General features: G+C 40.8%; 1 long non-coding RNA gene across 2 annotated transcripts in view; it reads left to right on the top strand.

The window, feature by feature from the left end:
• The first annotated feature begins 1,817 nt into the window (after positions 1-1,817).
• The window catches only part of LOC109367160, an 18,886-nt gene continuing 11,579 nt past the window's right edge, over positions 1,818-9,124 (top strand). The window contains exon 1 of one of the 2 annotated variants that reach the window (XR_002113958.1): positions 1,818-1,857. This is a non-coding gene — a long non-coding RNA (uncharacterized LOC109367160). Of the gene's footprint in view, positions 1,858-5,089; positions 5,144-9,124 lie in introns of those variants that run through there. The other variant, XR_002113956.1, reaches the window with a different exon arrangement.

The following is a 9,124-nucleotide window of genomic DNA, read 5'->3' as shown; positions in this document are numbered from 1 at the left end:
AATTCAGTATAGAGGAAGAAAATAATTCTAGAAGCATCTGAATTCATTTATCTACAGTCTGTGCAAGAGCCCTTACTGGCCTGTCAATCCTGCTCTTGGTGCCATCCAAGTCACTTTCAGATCATGTTTGGCTTTCTTTTTTTTTCTTTTTTTTGTTTTCAGAATTGGGGAATAATAGTTACTGCGCAGTTGAGTGCAATGTCTTGGGCTGTGAAGGGCAGAAAAATATTAACCACAGTTGGCAGAACAGCTGGGACTTGAAAAATTAGCCTCTAGACACATGGTTACAGCTCTCCTCAAAGCCATGAGACATTTTGAGGGGGATTGGTTCCTCATTCTCATTTTGCTCTGCAAAAATTGTGTGAAAGTTGAGAGATTATATATAGTGACAAAACAGCCTATAGCAGTGACCAGAATTGTGCTACCTGTGATTAATTAAAAATGACAGTGCTGCCTGTATGTGGCCTATCTCAGCAAAGAATCTGGAAGTTACTAACAGTCTGATCTCTTTCCCAGTGATATCCATGATGAAAGAATCGTCACTTTATCTAACATGAGAACAGGCTGCTTGCAGAACTGATGTACAAACTATATGTATGGCATGGTTAATCTCCCATTAAGCTGCAGCCACACCTGTTTGAAATGCTGCAAAATCCAACAGTTCATAGCCTCGTTACATAATGGCTTGAGACAGAGGTGAGGAGCATCACAGCCACTTCAGCCTGCAGAGGGAACAGGTAAACAGCTACAGATCCATCTGGGTACCTGTGCTAGGCTGTTCATGCCAAATAAAAGCTCTGTAAAATACTGAGTGGTGGCTGGTTTCAAGACCTTGGGATGGATGTTTTCTCTTCCTCTGGTTGCTGTTTGACACATCAGGGCCAGGAGGATCAGCTGAGAACACACTCTGTGGAGCATGAGTCCAGCCTCACTGACCTGGAGGAGGAGGAGTTTCCCCATCTGCACTGTGTACCGATGGTAAAAGAAAAGCCCTAGTACACAGCTCTGCAGGATTTCTGAGTTTTACTGCAGGCTGAGTATTTGCCCTCATTTCTACCGTGTTTTATGTTTAACCTCCAAAATGGCCTAGATTCTGTAGAGCAAAAAATGAAAGTAACCACTAGCCAAAGAAATTCCTGTATCTTTTGATTTCCTGGGTTCTCTCCAGGAAGTACAGCATGACACCATGTCTCCTGGTTTCTTTTGAAATGAAGCACCTCCATCAACTCCATGCCCTCTTCTCACAGCACTAAGGAAGTGATTCATTACTGACTGGGAGAGAGGACAGTGTGCAATCAGTATCTGTTGCGACTTGATTTCTATACGCTGTTTTATTTGCTTTCTTTTTCTAAATAGGAAAAGTTCCTGTGACGTGGTCATGGTGTCAACTTTGCGATCAGATATAGCCTGCAAGAAAATAAATGTGGAAGTGATGAGTAAGACCTTATGTTTACTCTCTGAATATTTTTATTTAGTGTAAGATACGGGTCATTCTGGAGATACATGTTGAGAATTCTCATGAGGCAGGCAAACATCAAAGGTAACCAGAGAACCAGGAGGTTTACAAAGGATTTAAATGATAGGGAGGAAAAAGCCTGTATTTTTGGAAATCTACGAGCTTTCTATTTAAATTAAAGGACAATCACCTGGTGTATGGGAACTGCTGAATTACAGCCTGAACCTCTGATAGAATGAGTCAGCCCTGGGAGCACAGGTGAAGGCAATTCACCTGTGCTGCTGGAAGGGATGGAGCCTGCCTCCACCTCTCCTGGACCCATTTAAAAGCTGACTACCAGTGGGAAAGCATCTCTTCTGGATATCCCTCCTCTGGAGTTTTGTAGTGAGCCCAGGATGTGGGTAAGCATTCTATCCTCTTGTTATTATAATCTACTTTGCCAAACTCTGTTGTTTATTCATAGTTATAACATCTTTATATTTGTTGATTATACACCTGAATTGTGTTTTTTGAGGTTGGCGGTGCACACATTGCAGAAAACATCTGGTGTAAAATGATTTTCTCTATTACTGTTCAGAGATGCAGCACTAGTAGCCCACTGCTCTTCCCTTCCTTGTGGTAGGGTGAAATGGCACTTGGCAGGCACTTACACTGCAAAAACATACATCTAAAAGAACAAGTCTTAACAGGTGTAATAGATAATATCAAATTCTGAATCACTTTCTGAAACCTTGTTTTCCTTTAAGGCTTCTCACTCCTGCTGAAATTGGAAGAACTGGAATATAAATTACTGCTCAGGTCACTGTAATCAAGATGTGTAAATTAAAAAAGGGCCTTTTAAGCATTGTGTTTTTACATTATGTAAAATGTGCTTTTCATTTGCTCTTGCCACCCCTCTTTTTGTCCAATTCTGAAAGACACTGGTTTTCTTCTGTGCTAAGGATTCGGAGTTTGTATACTAAGAAATAAAGGATGAGGCAAGGAACACTTGCTGCTTGAAGCTGTTGCCTTCTTATCTGGTAGGCAGATATGATGAATAAAGAATCCTCTGGATATAGAGAACTAACTGGATGAGCATTTGGGATACGATGCCATTTTCATCTAATTGTATGAAAAAATGTATCTGAAAAGGTGTAATTGGGTATCAGCCTAAGTCAAATCAATAGTTTCAGGGTCTCTCTCCTGTTCCAGCTATGCGACAGAGCATCTCTTTGTCTGTTGTCAGTTGTTGCTCTTTTTCACTGTGAAAAAGCTATGGGTAAAATGACAAAGCAAAGTGCCCTTTTAAGGGGTAACGGCCTGGTGAGGAATAGTGACTGAACTGCTACTGGCATTTTCTTATTTTTTCAAAGCACAAGTAATTGTGATCTGCTTCAACAGATGGTGTAAATGCCTTCCATAAACAAAACGGATAAAGAACATACAAGAATTTGTCTTGGCACATCCAAGGGAAGCCTCCAACATTTACAAATGGATAACATAGTTCAGAAGGGGTGCTTACAAGCTGGTCATAATACAGCTCGTACCAATTTTGGTCAAACTTGCTTTGTCCCCCTTGTAGCAGTTTATCCATTTATAATGACACCTTAGAAAAGCATATAGTTTCGTGACAGAATTTCTGAATTAGCAGATAATGTCAAATTTGACTATTGCCTAGGCTAGGTTCATTTTGGAGATGAGGTCCTAAAAAACAAACTTTTGGTCTTGCTTCTAGAAAAATACAGCTGCAGTGCTTTATTCTTCTATGTATTCTCCATCTTCGCTGTTAGGGTATTCTTTTTCCCACCCAGCAAGCTAAAATACTTTAAGCATTACTAATTACTAACAGAAGAATCAGTACTAGCAATCAAATTTAAGGTATCTGACTTCCTCAGACATCGGTTAGACAATCTTGGGCTGTCTTTTTGCTGCTAGTAATCCATCTAACCTTTAGTGTTGCAGCGCAGAACAGGTTTGCAGTACTGTTGCCTTGTCCAGGCACACAGGACACTGATGCCTGGCAGTCAGCACTTCCCACAGTGGATGCAACCAGTGCTGCTTTGAACAGAGCAGTACTGGAGACAACCTAACACATGAGTATTGCCAAGTGCTTTTTGTACTCATTTCCATCACTTCATAGCTCTCAAGTGGTGGCTGATCCTGTGAATACTGAGACAGTGATGCTGTTACATGTAAGAGAGGTGAAAAGAAAATCCATTTGGGTTCACTAAACCAAAGCTGTAAAAATCATTACCAGATTTGCATGCTAGATCCTAGAAATAACGAAAACTGTTTTAAGTGCTTTAGTCTATGTAGGAGGTGACTTTTCCATAGTCTAGAACTGTCAATACAGTCACCTGCCACCTTACTGTCATTTCTGCCTCTGGGATTAGTTTGGAGTGCAGCTGGATGCAGGACATCATGGCTAAAACTACAATGGCATGCAACATCCCTGTTCCCAGTGACGCTCTTGTTTGCAGTAGGATGCTAGGACTGCCAGAAATTGCTCTAAATGACTGCTGATAAGTATGTTACAATGGCTGGCTGAATTAAGGAGAATAGATAACACAGTAGGCACTGAAGGGCATACGCTGAAACTTTGGAACATAGTGTCATTAGGCAATAGTACCAGCATAATAAATATGTACATCTTTTTCCTTTGCCTTCCTTTCCCTTCCTGCTCTGGCAATGCTCACTTCCCTGGATAATTCTTTCCAAGTGCCTTTCTGCTCAGTCACCACCCCGGAGACTGTGAAAGGCAGATCAGTCACAATGTTTGCTGAATCCTTGCCCTTCCTGCTTTAATTGCCCACAGGGAAGGCAATTAATTCAGGCATCTTGTAAACAGTAAGGACCATTTTTTGAGCACCATTAAAAAATATATATTTTAACAAAAAATTCTAACTAGAATTTATAATTAGGTTTCTCATTTTACTTAAAACTTTCTGTACTACACTGATTTTTGTATTATGCTCAAGTATAGATTGCCATGACCAAAAATTCTTTACTATTTTGCAGCAGTGCTTTAATTAGAAATTGCTCCTAAGTGGGCCGTGGGACTGCCTCCCTTGTACAGAGGCCAGAAATGAAACAGAGCTCTATCCCTCCAACATGCTGACTCATTTAACTTTGCTCTGCTGGTACATAAGTCAGTAGCATTTACCTCTGCAAAACATAAAAATTCCTTTCCTTTATGGCTCTCAGGCAACAATATTTCTCCTCTTGCAACTGGCCATGCACCTAGAACATAATCTCCTTCTTAGCAGTTAATTTTAGAAAGGAGAATAAATAGTAATGTGTCAAGATTATATATATAGCATCTTGGTGTACTGCAGTGTTGTCCTAAGGTGTTTGTTATTTGGCAATGACAGAGAAGTGGGTTGTTGGTGAGTTTTTTGTTTTTGTTTTCTTGCTGAGGAGTAAGACTTTCCTTTGAACAGCTCACTGCTCCACTCATGGTAGAGAGAAACCCTCAGAAATCAAGGAGGGTTATCCTGTTTCAGACTTGATTTCACTTTCTATGGTGGGTTTATACAAGGAATTCTCTGAAAGTAATGCCTCCTATTTTATTATGTTGGCTCACAATGTCAGAGCTGGTGTGGCAATAGAAGGTGGACCTTCCCACCAATATTCCATTCCATGCTGTTGCTGTGTGACAGATGGCAACAGAGGGGCAGTCTGACAAAACGGCATCTCACATGGAAGTGGGTATGAAGCCAAGATGTGTCACTGAATTCCTCCATGCAGGAAAAAAATGGCACCCACTGACATTCATCAACAGTTAGTGAATGTTTCTGGAGATCAAACAGTGGATTGAGCACAGTGAGGCTATGGGTGGTGTCCTTCAGCAGTGGCAATACTGACTGTGTGTCACCTCTGCTGGTGCAGGTGTTTACAAGAGCAGCTCTTGTTAACCTCTGGAAAAAATGCGGTGGCTATAGTAAAAAAAAAGTTTAGGTAGCTGAGAATTTGCTCTATCAAAGTATTATTTTGCTCTTTTGTTTAGTTTCCATGGAAATAAACAGAAGGCATTACTTTTGGAGCAACCTACCTACTTGTGGCACAGTTAATCCGAAGCCAAACAGCCACAAAGCAGAAATGATCTTTTCTTCTTCGTGTTTATAACTGAAGTAGCCATTTTCAGAGAACATTGTAAGAGGAGGTGTATGTGCCAAGTGCAGGTTTCTGTTCCACAAGTTGTACAATTTTAGTGAACATGAAAAAATAAATGCCAAGTTTGTGAGGACTTAGGTTGGCTGAAATTGAAGCATGAATCTGAAGTGAAAGGCAAAGGTGTGAGTCTGCTTCATTTGTTATGGTCTATGTGCAAAAAAAGTAAGGAAAATTCCAGGTCACTACTGCTCAACTCATTTTTAGATACGGCAAAGTTGGTATTTAGAGGCACCATTTAGATTTAATAGCATTTTGTATGTGTCGTGCACCAATTGAACATTGGAATTTGCTGTATTTATTATAGTCTGTAAGTGTCAGAGGCTGTAGTATCTTTGATGTTGCTTTCCTTTTTTTCTTTCCTCACCCATTAATCAAATACGTCTTTCACCCCCCTTAAGTATTGAACTCTAAGCCTATCTAACCAAAAGGAAGCAATTTGCCGTAGTGAATGTGAGGCAGAAATCACTTTTCTACTGCAAGAAATGAACTCCTTCAGAAAAAAGCCAGCAGGCCGAAATGTGCAGTGAGCCACAACAGTTCTGGGAGGAACTGGTCCTTTGCAGAGGCCGGGTCCTACCACCACAAGGGACTCTGTGCTGTCCTGAAGACCAGCATGCTGACCCGGGCCTGGCCACCTTAACATCAGCCTGTGGTTTCCAGGGTGGAGCTGGCCTGCTAGAAATATGGCTAAGCATGCTGCGACTGGCCCAAATACCTGTGGGGAGACTTAGCCCATGTTCTCCTCATTCTGTCAGGAAGAGCTCCAGGCTGCTACTATGACTCTCTCTCTACAAGGAAACAGTCTCTCATCCCACCCCAAACACCACGCGGAACACCTGAAACTTCAGGCCATTCTATTTCATGGCTATCTGCTGCTCAGAGCCTTTCTTTTGTGTTTCTTCTTCAGATAATCAAGTAGGGATCCCACTCTTCTGCTTTCCCTGAAATCCCTCTGGCATTGCTGCCTGGTTCCCCTCAAAGATGAGGGCTTACAGCCGGCAGAGCGAGAGATGGGAGGCAGACAGGTCTTCCTAGAGCTGCCCTTAAACATCCAGTGGTTAACAGCTGCTAAGCCTTTTTGTCCTTTCCAGCTATGTTATAATGTAGTCTGGATTTTTAAAAAGGGCTTTCTCTTGCTACTTTGTAGCAATTTAATCTCCTTTATATGCCCTAGATGTGTTTTGAAACCTTGTGTTTTGTTTTCAGTGTTTTTCCAACAAAGGAGTAAGCTTGACTGGTATAAAGATCCTAACCAAAACAGTTTGTCATTCTCAGCTTTTATCTGCTCTCTTTAAGGCTGCTGTGCATAACTTTGGTTTGTTGTTTACAGAGATGTAATTGTCAGAGTGGCTAAGGGATTCTGCTCTTATATGCATTTTTTTGACCTCTATTAAGTGCCCTCTCATGTTTATTTTCTCATATATCCAACCTCCGTTGCCAGTTTGCACTGTCACTAGTTCCCTGTGCTTTTCACCTGGAGTTGCTGTGAACCCACTGCAGTGATAATTTAGGAGCTCTCCTACCTACCTACGTGAAGTTTTGCAGATGATGTTGAAGATGTGCCCCGATCTGCAAGGCTTGGGGGTTGCCATGTTCTCAACTGCATGAGCAGGTGTTGACAAGCAACCCAAAAACTAATGCTCCAGAAACTGCTTGAAGAGACAGCAGTTAAACTCTCAAACACAGGGGGACTGATATTTTTGTTGCCAGGCAGAAGACCTGATAAGAGGAGACCTGAGTAAGTTTTAACCCTGGACTTCTTCAGGTTTTGCCCGTCAGTTAAGATGTCCACAGAAGGCTATTTTTCCAGTATAAAATCACAGATAGGGTTAAAAGAGAAACTGCAGTAAAAGGAAAGAAAAAATGATTAGGAAAAGAAAGTAGAAAGAAAGCCCAAAACAATGACAAAAGAAGGAAGGAAGGAAAAGGAAGAAAGAAAAACCAGAGAAAATAATTGTCTGTTCCCTTTGAACCTGCTACCAATTTCTTTGATCTGTTTTTGGAGTTGTGGTCCCTCAGATGAGGAAGATGAAGCGATGTCTCTCAATAAGCTTTGAAGAGGTATTGTTGTTCAGTTTGTTTATGCCAGGCGTTCAAATTCATTATTTTTTCTTATTCTATCAATGCACTAGACCTGGAGAAAAAGGGAAAGACGAGCAGCCATTATGCTAATACAGCTTGATTAGTGTGTGAAACCGAAGCTTAAAATCAAGTGCATCCTATCATTTTGACAGTTGGCCCAGCTACTATTATGAAATCCTTTCCTTGCTGTATGGCATGATGGCTGAAAATAGTCAGTTGCTTACATTTCGGCTCAGTATTTTCTTTGCTATTTATGTGACAGCTGTTAAACAATGCTATGCGATTTTATAAAGACCAAATCATCCACACGAGTAGCCCCACTGAGCTTTCTGCTTTCTGCTCAGTGATACAGGGGTAAATGCAGATTAGCTCCTTCAAAGGCAATGGAATAATTCCGGGCTTACAGTGTTGTAACCAGGACATAAGCGTTATTATGACTAGTTATGAGGAAAATCAAACAAACAAGCAAGCAGGTGATTGCTTAAACTCTCCTGAGAGTCTGGAAGGAATTGTTTTTGAGGTTATCATAAACGATGGCTTAGGAGGCAAGAAAAAGTGACTGTGAAAGTTCTGAACCAGCAGTTGCTAATGAAGCAAAATTGCCAGATACTCCAGCAGGCAATTTGGTAAAGAAAGAGGGATCTCGGCACTATACGTAGGTCTGTTGTCAGAACGCCAAAGGAGTAAATTGGCTGTTTGGGGAAACTGAGCGACTGCTGTGAGTAAGTTTACAAATTATTTAGGAGAAACAGTAAACATAACAGGTAAGAATCACTGGCTTTAATGCACTGCTTTTTGCATTTTAAGTTAGCTTACAAGCCAGCCTACCATTTAGATAGCAACACACTAGTCTGAGAAACTACTGCCTGGGAAGAAAGCCAAGAGCTAAGAAAATTAGTAAAGGGAGAAAGCATGTTCCATAAATGCTGTGCTTCAAAGTAGGGATGCTGTAGCCTGATATTTTTACAATTTCCTTGGGACTGATATTCATATCCTTAAAGCAGTACACTTCTATGTGAACGGTGGTTACTTCTTAATGAGAGGTGAAATATTTGGCACCTCTCGTTCCTTACACTTTATTTCCTCTCTTGCTCCCCTCTCCTCTTCCAGCCCCAAATACACAGCTTATACCAACCCTTTTCCAGCGAAGTTTAGGACTACAGGCTTAAAGTTAAGATACGTGTCCTTTTTACTGTTTTGCTGCTGACTGCATCTTCTGAAAAGATGCTTACTTTTGTTGGTCTGCAGTGCTGTTTATAATTAAGCTATTCTCTAATTGTAGAGAATACTTTATAATTAGTCAAGCACTAACCAAAACTGTAGACTTCTAAACGCTGTAGTTATAAATTTCAACAAGATTTTAGTACTGCACCTTATTAGCCTGCCAAGATGAATGGTTGTATGCATATATATTTTTTTTTTTTTTTAGTAACA

This window comes from Meleagris gallopavo, chromosome 4 (genome assembly GCF_000146605.3).
Source record: "Meleagris gallopavo isolate NT-WF06-2002-E0010 breed Aviagen turkey brand Nicholas breeding stock chromosome 4, Turkey_5.1, whole genome shotgun sequence".
NCBI classification, from domain to species: Eukaryota; Metazoa; Chordata; class Aves; order Galliformes; family Phasianidae; genus Meleagris; species Meleagris gallopavo.
This window is presented reverse-complemented; position numbering and strand designations above follow the sequence as displayed.